The sequence below is a fragment of the Pristiophorus japonicus genome, chromosome 19 (genome assembly GCF_044704955.1).
Source record: "Pristiophorus japonicus isolate sPriJap1 chromosome 19, sPriJap1.hap1, whole genome shotgun sequence".
NCBI lineage: Eukaryota > Metazoa > Chordata > Chondrichthyes > Pristiophoridae > Pristiophorus > Pristiophorus japonicus.
Window position 1 is genome coordinate 66,731,793 of NC_091995.1, and position 19,567 is coordinate 66,751,359.

Genomic DNA, 19,567 nt, shown 5'->3' on the forward strand with positions numbered 1-19,567 from the left:
GCAGCGATACGATGCCCAGTGATACGATGCTCTGTGATACGATGCCCAGTGATATGGTGCCCTGTGATATGATGCGCAGTGATACGATGCCCAGTGATGCGACGCTCAGTGATACGAAGCCCAGTGATACGATTCCCAATTATATGATGCTCTGTGATACGATGCTATTTGATACGATGATCAGTGATACGATGCCCAGTGATACGATGCTCTGTGGTACAATGGCCAGTGATAAGATGCTCTGTGGTACGATGGCCAGTGATAAGATGCTCTGTGATACGATGTCCAGTGATACGATGCCCTGTGATACGATGCCCAGTGATACGATGCTCTGTGATATGATGCACAGTGATACGATGCCCAGTGATACGATGCTCTGTGATACGATGGTCTGTGATGCGATGCTATGTGATTCGATGCTCGGTGATACGATGCCCAGTGATACGATGCTCTGTGACACAATGCCCTGTGATACGATGTGCAGTGATACGATGCCCAGTGATACGATGCTCAGTGATACAATGCCAGGTGATACGATGCCCTGTGATACGATGCCCAGTGATACAATGCCCAGTGATACGATGCTCAGTGATGCAATCCCCAGTGATACGATGCCCTGTGATGCGATGCCCAGTGATACAATGCCCAGTGATACGATGCTCTGTGATACGATGCCCAGTGATACGATGCCCTGTGATATGATGCGCAGTGATATGATGCCCAGTGATACGATGCTCTGTGATACGATGCTCTGTGATACGATGCCCAGCGATACGATGCCCTGTGATATGATGCGCAGTGATATGATGCCCAGTGATACGATGCTCTCTGATACGATGCTCTGTGATACGATGCCCAGTGATACGATGCTCTGTGATACGATGGTCTGTGATGCGATGCTATGTGATTCGATGCTCAGTGATACGATGCCCAGTGATACGATGCCCAGTGATACGATGCCCAGTGATACGATGCCCTGTAATACGATGCCCAGTGATATGATGCCCAGTGATACGATGCCCATGATACGATGCCCTGTAATATGATGCCCTGTGATATGATGCCCTGTGATACGGTGCCCTGTGATACGATTCTCAGTGATACCATGCTCAGTGATAGGATGCCCAGTGATAAGATGCCATGTGATATGATGCGCAGTGATACGATGCCCTGTGATATGATGCTCAGTGATATGAAGCCCAGTGATACGATGCCCAATTATATGATGCCCAGTGATACGATGCTCTGTGATACGATGCCCAGTGATACGAGGCCCTGTGATATGATGCGCAGTGATATGATGGCCAGTGATAAGATGCTCTGTGATACGATGTCCAGTGATACGATGCCCTGTGATATGATGCCCAGTGATACGATGCTCTGCTACGGTGCGCAGTGATACGATGCCCAGTGATACGATGCTCTGTGATACGATGCTCTGTGATGCGATGCTATGTGATTCGATGCTCAGTGATACGATGCCCAGTGATACGATGCTCTGTGAAACGATGCTCTGTGATACGATGCCCGGTGATACGATGCCCTGTGATATGATGCATAGTGATACGATGCCCAGTGATACGATGCCCAGTGATACGATGCTCAGTGATACGGTGCCCAATTATATGATGCTCAGTGATACGAAGCCCAGTGATACGATGCCCAATTATATGATGCTCTGTGATACGATGCTATTTGATACGATGATCAGTGATACGATGTCCAGTGATACGATGCTCTGTGGTACGATGGCCAGTGATAAGATGCTCTGTGATACGATGTCCAGTGATACGATGCCCTGTTATACGATGCCCAGTGATACGATGCTCTGTGATACGATGCACAGTGATATGATGCCCAGTGATACGATGCTCTGTGATACGATGGTCTGTGATGCGATGCTATGTGATTCGATGCTCAGTGATACGATGCCCAGTGATACGATGCTCTGTGACACAATGCCCTGTGATACGATATGCAGTGATACGATGCCCAGTGATACGATGCTCAGTGATACAATCCCCAGTGATACGATGCCCTGTGATGCGATGCCCAGTGATACAATGCCCAGTGATGCGATGCTCTGTGATATGATGCGCAGTGATACGATGCCCTGTGATATGATGCTCAGTGATACGAAGCCCAGTGATACGATGCCCAATTATATGATGCCCAGTGATACGATGCTCTGTGATACGATGCCCAGTGATACGATGCCCTGTGATATGATGCGCAGTGATATGATGGCCAGTGATAAGATGCTCTGTGATACGATGTCCAGTGATACGATGCCCTGTGATACGATGCCCAGTGATACGATGCTCTGCTACGGTGCGCAGTGATACGATGCTCAGTGATACGATGCTCTGTGATACGATGCTCTGTGATGCGATGCTATGTGATTCGATGCTCAGTGATACGATGCCCAGTGATACGATGCTCTGTGATACGATGCTCTGTGATACGATGCCCGGTGATACGATGCCCTATGATATGATGCATAGTGATACGATGCCCAGTGATACGATGCCCAGTGATACGATGCTCAGTGATACGATGTCCTGTGATATGATGCCCAGTGATACGATGCCCAGTGATACGATGCTCAGTGATATGATGCCCAGTGATACGATGCCATGTGATACGATGCTCAGTGATACGATGCCCAGTGTTGCATGCCCAGTGATACGATGCTCAGTGATACGATGCCCAGTGATACGATGCCCTGTGATATGATGTCCAGTGATACAATGCCCAGTGATATGATGCCCAATGATACGATGCCCAGTGATACGATGCCCAGTGATATGATGCCCAGTGATATGATGCCCAGTGATATGATGCCCAGTGATGCGATGCCCAGTGATACGATGCCCAGTGATATGATGCCCAGTGATGCGATGCCCAGTGATACGATGCGCAGTGATTCAATGCTCAGTGATACAATGCCCAGTGATACGATGCCCTGTGATACGATGTCCAGTGATACGATGCCCAGTGATATAATGCCATGTGATACGATGTCCTGTGATACGATGTCCAGTGATACGATGTCCAGTGATACGATGCTCAGTGCTATGATTCCCTGTGATATGATGCAGAGTGATACGATGCTCACTGATACGATGCCAGTGAAACATAGCAGAGTGATATGATGCCCAGTGATACGATGCTCAGTGATACGATGCACTGTGATACGATGCTCAGTGATACGATGCCCAGTGATAAGATGCAGAGTGATACGATGCCCAGTGATACGATGCAGAGTGAAACGATGCTCAGCGATATGATGCTCAGTGATACGATGCAGAGTGCTACGATGCCCAGTGATATGATGCCCTGTGATATGATGCCCAGTGATACGATGCCCTGTGATATGATGCTCTGTGATATGATGCTCAATGATACGATGCCCAGTGATACGATGCTCTGTGACACAATGCCCTGTCATACGATGCGCAGTGATACGATGCCCAGTGATACGACGCCCAGTGATACAATGCCCACTGATACGATGCTCAGTGATACAATGCCCTGTGATACGATGCCCTGTGATATGATGCCCAGTGATACAATGCCCAGTGAAACGATGCTCTGTGGTATGATGGCCAGAGATAAGATGCTCTGTGATACGATATCCAGTGATACAATGCTCTGTGATATGATGCACAGTGATACGATGCCCAGTGATACGATGCCCTGTGATACGATGCACAGTGATATGATGCCTTGTGAAACGGTGCCCAATGATATGATGCTCTGTGATACGATGCTATTTGATACGATGTCTAGTGATACGATGCCCTCTGATACGATGCCCAGTGATATGATGCCCAGTGGTACGATGCCGTGTGATATGATGTGCAATGATACGATGCCCAGTGATATGATGCTCATTGATACGATGCCCAGTGATATGATGCTCATTGATACGATGCCCAGTGATAGGATGCCCAGTGATACGATGCCATGTAATATGATGCCCAGTGATACGATGCCCATGATACGATGCCCTGTAATACGATGCCCAGTGATATGATGCCCAGTGATACGGTGCTCTGTGATATGATTCTCAGTGATACCAAGCTCAGTGATACAATGCCCAGTGATACTATGCTCTGTGGTATGATGCCCAGTGATACGATGCCCTGTGATATGATGCCCAGTGATACGATGCTCTGTGATACGATGCGCAGCGATACGATGCCCAGTGATACGATGCTCTGTGATACGATGCCCAGTGATATGGTGCCCTGTGATATGATGCGCAGTGATACGATGCCCAGTGATGCGACGCTCAGTGATACGAAGCCCAGTGATATGATGCCCAATTATATGATGCTCTGTGATACGATGCTATTTGATACGATGATCAGTGATACGATGGCCAGTGATAAGATGCTCTGTGATACGATGTCCAGTGATACGATGTCCTGTGATACGATGCCCAGTGATACGATGCTCTGTGATACGATGCACAGTGATATGATGCCCAGTGATACGATGCTCTGTGATACGATGGTCTGTGATGCGATGCTATGTGATTCGATGCTCAGTGATACGATGCCCAGTGATACGATGCTCTGTGACACAATGCCCTGTGATACGATGTGCAGTGATACGATGCCCAGTGATACGATGCTCAGTGATACGATGCCCAGTGATACGATGCCCTGTGATATGATGCGCAGTGATATGATGCCCAGTAATACGATGCTCTGTGATACGATGCTCTGTGATACGATGCCCAGTGATATGATGCCCTGTGATACGATGCGCAGTGATACGATGCGCAGTGATTCAATGCTCAGTGATACAATGCCCAGTGATACAATGCCCAGTGATACGATGCCCTGTGATACGATGTCCAGTGATATAATGCCATGTGATACGATGTCCAGTGATACGATGTCCAGTGATACGATGCCTTGTGATACGATGCTCAGTGCTATGATTCCCTGTGATATGATGCAGAGTGATACGATGCTCACTGATACGATGCCAGTGAAACGAAGCAGAGTGATATGATGCCCAGTGATACGATGCTCAGTGATACGATGCACTGTGATACGATGCTCAGTGATACGATGCCCAGTGATAAGATGCAGAGTGATACGATGCCCAGTGATACGATGCAGAGTGAAACGATGCTCAGCGATATGATGCTCAGTGATACGATGTAGAGTGCTACGATGCCCAGTGATATGATGCCCTGTGATATGATGCCCAGTGATACGATGCCCTGTGATATGATGCTCTGTGATATGATGCTCAATGATACGATGCCCAGTGATACGATGCTCTGTGACACAATGCCCTGTCATACGATGCGCAGTGATACGATGCCCAGTGATACGACGCCCAGTGATACAATGCCCACTGATACGATGCTCAGTGATACAATGCCCAGTGATACGATGCCCTGTGATATGATGCCCAGTGATACAATGCCCAGTGAAACGATGCTCTGTGGTATGATGGCCAGAGATAAGATGCTCTGTGATACGATATCCAGTGATACAATGCTCTGTGATATGATGCACAGTGATACGATGCCCAGTGATACGATGCCCTGTGATACGATGCACAGTGATATGATGCCTTGTGAAACGGTGCCCAATGATATGATGCTCTGTGATACGATGCTATTTGATACGATGTCTAGTGATACGATGCCCAGTGATATGATGCTCTGTGATACGATGCTCCGTGATACGATGCCCTCTGATACGATGCCCAGTGATATGATGCCCAGTGGTACGATGCCGTGTGATATGATGTGCAATGATACGATGCCCAGTGATATGATGCTCATTGATACGATGCCCAGTGATATGATGCTCATTGATACGATGCCCAGTGATATGATGCTCATTGATACGATGCCCAGTGATAGGATGCCCAGTGATACGATGCCATGTAATATGATGCCCAGTGATACGATGCCCATGATACGATGCCCTGTAATACGATGCCCTGTGATATGATGCCCAGTGATACGGTGCCCTGTGATATGATTCTCAGTGATACCAAGCTCAGTGATACAATGCCCAGTGATACTATGCTCTGTGGTATGATGCCCAGTGATACGATGCCCTGTGATATGATGCCCAGTGATACGATGCTCTGTGATACGATGTGCAGCGATACGATGCCCAGTGATACGATGCTCTGTGATATGATGCCCAGTGATATGGTGCCCTGTGATATGATGCGCAGTGATACGATGCCCAGTGATGCGACGCTCAGTGATACGAAGCCCAGTGATACGATGCCCAATTATATGATGCTCTGTGATACGATGCTATTTGATACGATGATCAGTGATACGATGGCCAGTGATAAGATGCTCTGTGATACGATGTCCAGTGATACGATGTCCTGTGATACGATGCCCAGTGATACGATGCTCTGTGATACGATGCACAGTGATACGATGCCCAGTGATACGATGCTCTGTGATACGATGGTCTGTGATGCGATGCTATGTGATTCGATGCTCAGTGATACGATGCCCAGTGATACGATGCTCTGTGACACAATGCCCTGTGATACGATGTGCAGTGATACGATGCCCAGTGATACGATGCTCAATGATACAATCCCCAGTGATACGATGCCCTGTGATGTGATGCCCAGTGATACAATGCCCAGTGATACGATGCTCTGTGATACGATGCCCAGTGATACGATGCCCTGTGATATGATGCGCAGTGATATGATGCCCAGTGATACGATGCTCTGTGATACGATGCTCTGTGATACGATGCCCAGTGATATGATGCCCTGTGATACGATGCGCAGTGATACGATGCCCTGTGATACGATGCCCTGTGATATGCTGCCCAGTGATACGATGCCCTGTGATATGATGCGCAGTGATACGATGCCCAGTGATATGATGCTCAATGATACGATGCCCAGTGATACGATGTCCAGTGATACGATGCCCTGTGAAATGATGCGCAGTGATATGATGCCCAGTGATATGAGGCTCTGTGATACGATGCTCCGTGATACGATGCCCTCTGATACCATGCCCAGTGATACGATGCCCAGTGATACGATGCCATGTGATATGATGCGCAATGATACGATGCCCAGTGATATGATGCTCATTGATACGATGCCCAGTGATACGATGCCCTGTAATACGATGCTCAGTGATACGATGCCCATGATACGATGCCCTGTAATATGATGCCCTGTGACATGATGCCCAGTGATACGGTGCCCTGTGATACGATTCTCAGTGATACCATGCTCAGTGATACAATGCCCAGTGATACGATGCTCTGTGGTACGATGCCCAGTGATACGATGCCCTGTGATATGATGCCCAGTGATACGATGCTCTGTGATACGATGCGCAGTGATACGATGCCCAGTGATACGATGCTCTGTGATACGATGCCCAGTGATACGATGCCCTGTGATATGATGCGCAGTGATATGATGCCCAGTGATGCGACGCTCAGTGATACGAAGCCCAGTGATACGATGCCCAATTATATGATGCTCTGTGATACGATGCGATGTGATACGATGCCCAGTGATACGATGCTCTGTGGTACGATGGCCAGTGATAAGATGCTCTGTGATACGATGTCCAATGATACGATGCCCTGTGATACGATGCCCAGTGATACGATGCTCTGCTACGGTGCGCAGTGATACGATGCCCAGTGATACGATGCTCTGTGATACGATGCTCTGTAATGCGATGCTATGTGATTCGATGCTCAGTGATACGATGCCCAGTGATACGATGCTCTGTGATACGATGCTCTGTGATACGATGCCCGGTGATACGATGCCCTGTGATATGATGCATAGTGATACGATGCCCAGTGATACGATGCCAGGTGATACGATGCTCAGTGATACGATGTCCTGTGATATGATGGCCAGTGATACGATGCCCAGTGATACGATGCTCAGTGATACGATGCCCAGTGATACGATGCCATGTGATACGATGCTCAGTGATACGATGCCCAGTGATGCGATGCCCAGTGATACGATGCTCAGTGATACGATGCCCAGTGATACGATGCCCTGTGATATGATGTCCAGTGATACAATGCCCAGTGATATGATGCCCAATGATACGATGCCCAGTGATACGATGCCCAGTGATATGATGCCCAGTGATATGATGTCCAGTGATATGATGCCCAGTGATGCGATGCCCAGTGATACGATGCCCAGTGATATGATGCCCAGTGATGCGATGCCCAGTGATACGATGTGCAGTGATTCAATGCTCAGTGATACAATGCCCAGTGATACGATGCCCTGTGATACGATGTCCAGTGATACGATGCCCAGTGATATAATGCCATGTGATACGATGTCCAGTGATACGATGTCCAGTGATACGATGCCTTGTGATACGATGCTCAGTGATATGATTCCCTGTGATATGATGCAGAGTGATACGATGCTCACTGATACGATGCCAGTGAAACGATGCAGAGTGATATGATGCCCAGTGATACGATGCTCAGTGATATGATGCCCAGTGATAGTAAGCAGAGTGATACGATGCTCAGTGATACGATGCAGAGTGCTACGATGCCCAGTGATATGATGCCCTGTGATACGATGCCCAGTGATACGATGCCCTGTGATATGATGCTCTGTGATATGATGCTCAATGATACGATGCCCAGTGATACGATGCTCTGTGACACAATGCCCTGTCATACGATGCGCAGTGATACGATGCCCAGTGATACGACGCCCAGTGATACAATGCCCAGTGATACGATGCTCAGTGATACAATGCCCAGTGATACGATGCCCTGTGATATGATGCCCAGTGAGACAATGCCCAGTAAAACGATGCTCTGTGGTATGATGGCCAGAGATAAGATGCTCTGTGATACGATATCCAGTGATACAATGCTCTGTGATATGATGCACAGTGATACGATGCCCAGTGATACGATGCTCTGTGGTACGATGGCCAGTGATAAGATGCTCTGTGATACGATGTCCAGTGATACGATGCCCTGGGATACGATGCCCAGTGATACGATGCTCTGTGATATGATGCACAGTGATACGATGCCCAGTGATACGATGCTCTGTGATACGATGGTCTGTGATGCGATGCTATGTGATTCGATGCTCAGTGATACGATGCCCAGTGATACGATGCTCTGTGATACGATGCCCAGTGATACAATGCCCTGTGATATGATGCGCAGTGATACGATGTCCAGTGATGCGATGCTCAGTGATGCAAAGCCCAGTGATACGATGCCCAGTGATACGATGCCCAGTGATACGATGATCAGTGATACGATGCCCAGTGATGCGATGCCCAGTGATTCGATGCCCAGTGATGCGATGCCCAGTGATACGATGCTCAGTGATACGATGCCCAGTGATGCGATGCCCAGTGATACGATGCCCTGTGATACGATGTCCAGTGATACGATGCCCAGTGAGATGATTCCATGTGATACGATGTCCAGTGATACGATGTCCAGTGATACGATGCCTTGTGGTATGATGCTCAGTGATATGATTCCCTGTGATATGATGCAGAGTGATACGATGCTCACTGAAACGATGCCAGTGATACAATTCAGAGTGATACGATGCTCAGTGATACGATGCCCTGTGATACGATGCAGAGTGATATGATGCCCAGTGACACGATGCCCTGTGATACGATGTGCAGTAATATGATGCCCAGTGATACGATGCTCAGTGATACAATGCCCGGTGATATGATGCCCTGTGATACGATGCCCTGTGATACAATGCTCAGTGATACGATGCTCAGTGATACAATGCCCAGTGATACGATGCACTGTGCTACGATGGCCAGTGATAAGATGCTCTGTGATACGATATCCAGTGATACGATGCTCTGTGATACGATGTCCAGTGATACGATGCCCTGTGATACGATGCGCAGTGATACGATGCCCAGTGATACAATGCTCTGTGATACGATGCTCTGTGATACGATGCCCAGTGATATGATGCCCTGTGATACGATGCGCAGTGATACGATGCCCTGTGATACCATGCCCAATGGTATGATGCTCTGTGATACGATGCTATGTGATACGATGCTCAGTGATACGATGCCCTGTGATATGCTGCCCAGTGATATGATGCCCTGTGATATGATGCGCAGTGATACGATGCCCAGTGATATGATGCTCAATGATACGATGCCCAGTGATATGATGTCCAGTGATACAATGCCCTGTGATATGATGCGAGTGATGCGGTGCCCTGTGATACGATTCTCAGTAATACCAAGCTCAGTGATACAATGCCCAGTGATACGATGCTCTGTGGTACGATGCCCAGTGATACGATGCCCTGTGATATGATGCCCAGTGATACAATGCTCTGTGATACGATGCGCAGCGATACGATGCCCAGTGATACGATGCTCTGTGATACGATGCCCAGTGATATGGTGCCCTGTGATATGATGCGGAGTGATACGATGCCCAGTGATGCGACGTTCAGTGATACGAAGCCCAGTGATACGATGCCCAATTATATGATGCTCTGTGATACGATGCTATTTGATACGATGATCAGTGATACGATGCCCAGTGATACAATGCTCTGTGATACGATGGCCAGTGATAAGATGCTCTGTGATATGATGTCCAGTGATACGATGCTCTGTGATACGATGCACAGTGATACGATGCCCAGTGATACGATGCTCTGTGATACGATGGTCTGTGATGCGATGCTATGTGATTCGATGCTCAGTGATACGATGCCCAGTGATACGATGCTCTGTGATACGATGCCCGGTGATACGATGCCCTGTGATATGATGCGCAGTGATACGATGTCCAGTGATGCGATGCTCAGTGATGCAAAGCCCAGTGATACGATGCCCAGTGATACGATGCCCAGTGATACGATGCTCAGTGATACGATGCCCAGTGATGTGATGCCCAGAGATTCGATGCCCAGTGGTGCGATGCCCAGTGATACGATGCCCAGTGATACGATGCTCAGTGATACGATGCCCAGTGATGCGATGCCCAGTGATACGATGCCCTGTGATACGATGTCCAGTGATACGATGCCCAGTGAGATGATGCCATGTGATACGATGTCCAGTGATACGGTGTCCAGTGATACGATGCCTTGTGATACGATGCTCAGTGATATGATGCCCTGTGATATGATGCAGAGTGATACGATGCTCACTGAAACGATGCCAGTGATACGATGCAGAGTGATACGATGCTCAGTGATATGATGCCCTGTGATACGATGCAGAGTGATACGATGCCCAGTGACACGATGCCCTGTGATACGATGTGCAGTGATACGATGCCCAGTGATACGATGCTCAGTGATACGATGCCCAGTGATGCGATGCCCAGTGATTCGATGCCCAGTGATGCGATGCCCAGTGATACGATGCCCAGTGATACGATGCTCAGTGATACGATGCCCAGTGATGCGATGCCCAGTGATACGATGCCCTGTGATACGATGTCCAGTGATACGATGCCCAGTGAGAAGATGCCAAGTGATACGATGTCCAGTGATACGATGTCCAGTGATACGATGCCTTGTGATACGATGCTCAGTGATATGATTCCCTGTGATTTGATGCAGAGTGATACGATGCTCACTGAAACGATGCCAGTGATACGATGCAGAGTGATACGATGCTCAGTGATACGATGCCCTGTGATACGATGCAGAGTGATATGATGCCCAGTGACACGATGCCCTGTGATACGATGTGCAGTGATACGATGCCCAGTGATACGATGCTCAGTGATACAATGCCCGGTGATACGATGCCCTGTGATACGATGCCCTTTGATACAATGCCCAGTAATGCGATGCCCAGTGATTCGATGCCCAGTAATGCGATGCCCAGTGATACGATGCCCAGTGATACGATGCTCAGTGATACGATGCCCAGTGATGCGATGCCCAGTGATACGATGCCCTGTGATACGATGTCCAGTGATACGATGCCCAGTGAGATGATGCCATGTGATACGATGTCCAGTGATATGATGCCCAGTGATACGATGCCTTGTGGTATGATGCTCAGTGATATGATTCCCTGTGATATGATGCAGAGTGATACGATGCTCACTGAAACGATGCCAGTGATACAATTCAGAGTGATACGATGCTCAGTGATACGATGCCCTGTGATACGATGCAGAGTGATATGATGCCCAGTGACACGATGCCCTGTGATACGATGTGCAGTAATATGATGCCCAGTGATACGATGCTCAGTGATACAATGCCCGGTGATATGATGCCCTGTGATACGATGCCCTGTGATACAATGCTCAGTGATACGATGCTCAGTGATACAATGCCCAGTGATACGATGCTCTGTGCTACGATGGCCAGTGATAAGATGCTCTGTGATACGATATCCAGTGATACGATGCTCTGTGATACGATGTCCAGTGATACGATGCCCTGTGATACGATGCGCAGTGATACGATGCCCAGTGATACGATGCTCTGTGATACGATGCTCTGTGATACGATGCCCAGTGATATGATGCCCTGTGATACGATGCGCAGTGATACGATGCCCTGTGATACCATGCCCAATGGTATGATGCTCTGTGATACGATGCTATGTGATACGATGCTCAGTGATACGATGCCCTGTGATATGCTGCCCAGTGATATGATGCCCTGTGATATGATGCGCAGTGATACGATGCCCAGTGATATGATGCTCAATGATATGATGCCCAGTGATATGATGTCCAGTGATACAATGCCCTGTGATATGATGCGAGTGATGCGGAGCCCTGTGATACGATTCTCAGTGATACCAAGCTCAGTGATACAATGCCCAGTGATACGATGCTCTGTGGTACGATGCCCAGTGATACGATGCCCTGTGATATGATGCCCAGTGATACGATGCTCTGTGATACGATGCGCAGCGATACGATGCCCAGTGATACGATGCTCTGTGATACGATGCCCAGTGATATGGTGCCCTGTGATATGATGCGGAGTGATACGATGCCCAGTGATGCGACGTTCAGTGATACGAAGCCCAGTGATACGATGCCCAATTATATGATGCTCTGTGATACGATGCTATTTGATACGATGATCAGTGATACGATGCCCAGTGATACAATGCTCTGTGACACGATGGCCAGTGATAAGATGCTCTGTGATATGATGTCCAGTGATACGATGCTCTGTGATACGATGCACAGTGATACGATGCCCACTGATACGATGCTCTGTGATACGATGGTCTGTGATGCGATGCTATGTGATTCGATGCTCAGTGATACGATGCCCAGTGATACGATGCTCTGTGATACGATGCCCGGTGATACGATGCCCTGTGATATGATGCGCAGTGATACGATGTCCAGTGATGCGATGCTCAGTGATGCAAAGCCCAGTGATACGATGCCAGTTATACGATGCAGAGTGATACGATGCTCAGTGATATGATGCCCTGTGATACGATGCCCAGTGACACGATGCCCTGTGATACGATGTGCAGTGATACGATGCCCAGTGATACGATGCTCAGTGATACGATGCCCAGTGATGCGATGCCCAGTGATTCGATGCCCAGTGATGCGATGCCCAGTGATACGATGCCCAGTGATACGATGCTCAGTGATACGATGCCCAGTGATGCGATGCCCAGTGATACGATGCCCTGTGATACGATGTCCAGTGATACGATGCCCAGTGAGAAGATGCCAAGTGATACGATGTCCAGTGATACGATGTCCAGTGATACGATGCCTTGTGATACGATGCTCAGTGATATGATTCCCTGTGATTTGATGCAGAGTGATACGATGCTCACTGAAACGATGCCAGTGATACGATGCAGAGTGATACGATGCTCAGTGATACGATGCCCTGTGATACGATGCAGAGTGATATGATGCCCAGTGACACGATGCCCTGTGATACGATGTGCAGTGATACGATGCCCAGTGATACGATGCTCAGTGATACAACGCCCGGTGATACGATGCCCTGTGATACGATGCCCTGTGATACAATGCCCAGTGATGCGATGCCCAGTGATTCGATGCCCAGTGATGCGATGCCCAGTGATACGATGCCCAGTGATACGATGCTCAGTGATACGATGCCCAGTGATGCGATGCCCAGTGATACGATGCCCTGTGATACGATGTCCAGTGATACGATGCCCAGTGAGATGATGCCATGTGATACGATGTCCAGTGATACGATGTCCAGTGATACGATGCCTTGTGATACGATGCTCAGTGATATGATTCCCTGTGATTTGATGCAGAGTGATACGATGCTCACTGAAACGATGCCAGTGATACGATGCAGAGTGATACGATGCTCAGTGATACGATGCCCTGTGATACGATGCAGAGTGATACAATGCCCAGTGACACGATGCCCTGTGATACGATGTGCAGTGTTACGATGCCCAGTGATACGATGCTCAGTGATACAATGCCCGGTGATACGATGCCCTGTGATACGATGCCCTGTGATACGATGCCCGGTGATACAATGCCCAGTGATACGATGCTCTGTGCTACGATGGCCAGTGATAAGATGCTCTGTGATACGATGCCCAGTGATACGATTCCCTGTGATACGATGCTCTGTGATACGATGCCCAGTGATATGATGCCCTGTGATACGATGCGCAGTGATACGATGCCCTGTGATACCATGCCCAATGGTATGATGCTCTGTGATACGATGCTATGTGATACGATGCCCAGTGATACGATGCCCTGTGATATGCTGCCCAGTGATACGATGCCCAGTGATATGATGCTCAATGATACGATGCCCAGTGATATGATGTCCAGTGATACGATGTCCTGTGATATGATGCGAGTGATACGGTGCCCTGTGATACGATTCTCAGTGATACCATGCTCAGTGATACAATGCTCAGTGATTCGATGCCCTGTGATACGATGCCCAGTGATACGATGCCCTCTGATACGATGCGCAGTGATATGATGCCCTGTGATATGTTGCCCAATTATATGATGCTCTGTGATACGATGCTATGTGATACGATGCTCAGTGATACGATGCCCAGTGGTACGATGCTCTGTGATACGATTCTCTGTGATACGATGCCTGGTGATACGATGCCCTGTGATGTGATGCGCAGTGATACGATGCCCAGTGATACGACGCTCAGTGATACGAAGCCCAGTGATACGATGCCCAGTGATATGATGCCCAGTGATACGATGTTCAGTGATACGATGCCCAGTGATACGATGCTCAGTGATACGGTGCCCAGTGATACGATGCCCAGTGATATGATGCCATGTGATACGATCTCCAGTGATACGATGTCCAGTGATACGATGCTCTGTGATACGATGCCCAGTGATACGATGCCCTGTGATACGTTGCCCAATGATATGATGCTCTGTGATACGATGTTATGTGATACGATGCGCAGTGATACGATGCCCAGTGATACGACGCTCAGTGATACGATGTCCTGTGATACGATGCCCAGTGATACGATGCCTAGTGATAGGATGCTCAGTGATACGATGCGCATTGATACGATGTCCAGTGATACGATGCTCTGTGATACGATGCTCTGTGATACGATGCCCAGTGTTACGATGCTCTGTGATACGATGCGCAGTGATATGATGCCCAGTGATACGATGCTCTGTGATATGATGCTCTGTGATACGATGCCCAGTGATACGATGCCCTGTGATACGATGCGCACTGATATGATGCCCTGTGATATGTTGCCCAATTATATGATACTCTGTTATACGATGCTATGTGATACGATGCTCAGTGATACGATGCCCAGTGGTACGATGCTCTGTGATACGATTCTCTGTGATACGATGCCTGGTGATACGATGCCCTGTGATACGATGAGCAGTGATACGATGCCCAGTGATGCGACGCTCAGTGATACGAAGCCCAGTGATACGATGCCCTGTGATACGATGCGCACTGATATGATGCAGTGTGATATGTTGCCCAATTATATGATGCTCTGTGATACGATGCTATGTGATACGATGCTCAGTGATACAATGCCCAGTGGTACGATGCTCTGTGATACGATTCTCTGTGATACGATGCCTGGTGATATGATGCCCTGTGATATGATGCGCAGTGATACGATGCCCAGTGATGCGACGCTCAGTGATACGAAGCAGAGTGATACGATGCCCAGTGATACGATGTTCAGTGATACGATGCCCAATGATATGATGATCAGTGATACGGTGCCCAGTGATATGATGCCCTGTGATATGATGTACAGTGATACGATGCCCAGTGATATGATCCCATGTGATACGATGTCCAGTGATACGATGTCCAGTGATACGATGCTCTGTGGTACGATGCCCAGTGATAGGATGCCCTGTGATATGATGCCCAGTGATACGATGCTCAGTGATACGATGCGCAGCGATACGATGCCCAGTGATACGATGCTCTGTGATACGATGCCCAGTGATATGGTGCCCTGTGATATGATGCACAGTGATACGATGCCTAGTGATGCGACACTCAGTGATACGAAGCCCAGTGATACGATGCCCAATTATATGATGCTCTGTGATACGATGCTATTTGATACGATGATCAGTGATACGATGCCCAGTGATACGATGCTCTGTGGTACGATGGCCAGTGATAAGATGCTCTGTGATACGATGTCCAGTGATACGATGCCCTGGGATACGATGCCCAGTGATACGATGCTCTGTGATACGATGCACAGTGATACGATGCCCAGTGATACGATGCTCAGTGATACGATGCCCAGTGATGCGATGCCCAGTGATACGATGCCCTGTGATACGATGTCCAGTGATACGATGCCCAGTGAGATGATGCCATGTGAGACGATGTCCAGTGATACGGTGTCCAGTGATACGATGCCTTGTGATATGATGCTCAGTGATATGATTCCCTGTGATATGATGCAGAGTGATACGATGCTCACTGAAACGATGCCAGTGATACGATGCAGAGTGATACGATGCTCAGTGATATGATGCCCTGTGATACGATGCAGAGTGATACGATGCCCAGTGACACGATGCCCTGTGATACGATGTGCAGTGATACGATGCCCAGTGATACGATGCTCAGTGATACGATGCCCAGTGATGCGATGCCCAGTGATTCGATGCCCAGTGATGCGATGCCCAGTGATACGATGCCCAGTGATACGATGCTCAGTGATACGATGCCCAGTGATGCGATGCCCAGTGATACGATGCCCTGTGATACGATGTCCAGTGATACGATGCCCAGTGAGAAGATGCCAAGTGATACGATGTCCAGTGATACGATGTCCAGTGATACGATGCCTTGTGATACGATGCTCAGTGATATGATTCCCTGTGATTTGATGCAGAGTGATACGATGCTCACTGAAACGATGCCAGTGATACGATGCAGAGTGATACGATGCTCAGTGATACGATGCCCTGTGATACGATGCAGAGTGATATGATGCCCAGTGACACGATGCCCTGTGATACGATGTGCAGTGATACGATGCCCAGTGATACGATGCTCAGTGATACAACGCCCGGTGATACGATGCCCTGTGATACGATGCCCTGAGATACAATGCCCAGTGATGCGATGCCCAGTGATTCGATGCCCAGTGATGCGATGCCCAGTGATACGATGCCCAGTGATACGATGCTCAGTGATACGATGCCCAGTGATGCGATGCCCAGTGATACGATGCCCTGTGATACGATGTCCAGTGATACGATGCCCAGTGAGATTATGCCATGTGATACGATGTCCAGTGATACGATGTCCAGTGATACGATGCCTTGTGATACGATGCTCAGTGATATGATTCCCTGTGATTTGATGCAGAGTGATACGATGCTCACTGAAACGATGCCAGTGATACGATGCAGAGTGATACGATGCTCAGTGATACGATGCACTGTGATACGATGCAGAGTGATACGATGCCCAGTGACACGATGCCCTGTGATACGATGTGCAGTGTTACGATGCCCAGTGATACGATGCTCTGTGGTACGATGCCCAGTGATACGATGCAGAGTGATACGATGCCCAGTGACACGATGCCCTGTGATACGATGTGCAGTGATACGATGCCCAGTGATACGATGCTCAGTGATACGATGCCCAGTGATGCGATGCCCAGTGATTCGATGCCCAGTGATGCGATGCCCAGTGATACGATGCCCAGTGATACGATGCTCAGTGATACAACGCCCGGTGATACGATGCCCTGTGATACGATGCCCTGTGATACAATGCCCAGTGATACGGTGCCCAATGATATGATGCTCTGTGATACGATGTTATGTGATACGATGCGCAGTGATACGATGCCCAGTGATACGACGCTCAGTGATACGATGTCCTGTGATACGATGCCCAGTGATACGATGCCTAGTGATAGGATGCTCAGTGATACGATGCGCAGTGATACGATGTCCAGTGATACGATGCTCTGTGATACGATGCTCTGTGATACGATGCCCAGTGTTACGATGCTCTGTGATACGATGCGCAGTGATATGATGCCCAGTGATACGATGCTCTGTGATATGATGCTCTGTGATACGATGCCCAGTGATACGATGCCCTGTGATACGATGCGCACTGATATGATGCCCTGTGATATGTTGACCAATTATATGATACTCTGTGATACGATGCTATGTGATACGATGCTCAGTGATACGATGCCCAGTGGTACGATGCTCTGTGATACGATTCTCTGTGATACGATGCCTGGTGATACGATGCCCTGTGATACGATGAGCAGTGATACGATGCCCAGTGATGCGACGCTCAGTGATACGAAGCCCAGTGATACGATGCCCTGTGATACGATGCGCACTGATATGATGCAGTGTGATATGTTGCCCAATTATATGATGCTCTGTGATACGATGCAATGTGATACGATGCTCAGTGATACAATGCCCAGTGGTACGATGCTCTGTGATACGATTCTCTGTGATACGATGCCTGGTGATATGATGCCCTGTGATATGATGCGCAGTGATACGATGCCCAGTGATGCGACGCTCAGTGATACGAAGCAGAGTGATACGATGCCCAGTGATACGATGTTCAGTGATACGATGCCCAATGATATGATGCTCAGTGATACGGTGCCCAGTGATATGATGCCCTGTGATATGATGTACAGTGATACGATGCCCAGTGATATGATCCCATGTGATACGATGTCCAGTGATACGATGTCCAGTGATACGATGCTCTGTGGTACGATGCGCAGCGATACGATGCCCAGTGATACGATGCTCTGTGATACAATGCCCAGTGATATGGTGCCCTGTGATATGATGCACAGTGATACGATGCCTAGTGATGCGACGCTCAGTGATACGAAGCCCAGTGATACGATGCCCAATTATATGATGCTCTGTGATACGATGCTATTTGATACGATGATCAGTGATACGATGCCCAGTGATACGATGCTCTGTGGTACGATGGCCAGTGATAAGATGCTCTGTGATACGATGTCCAGTGATACGATGCCCTG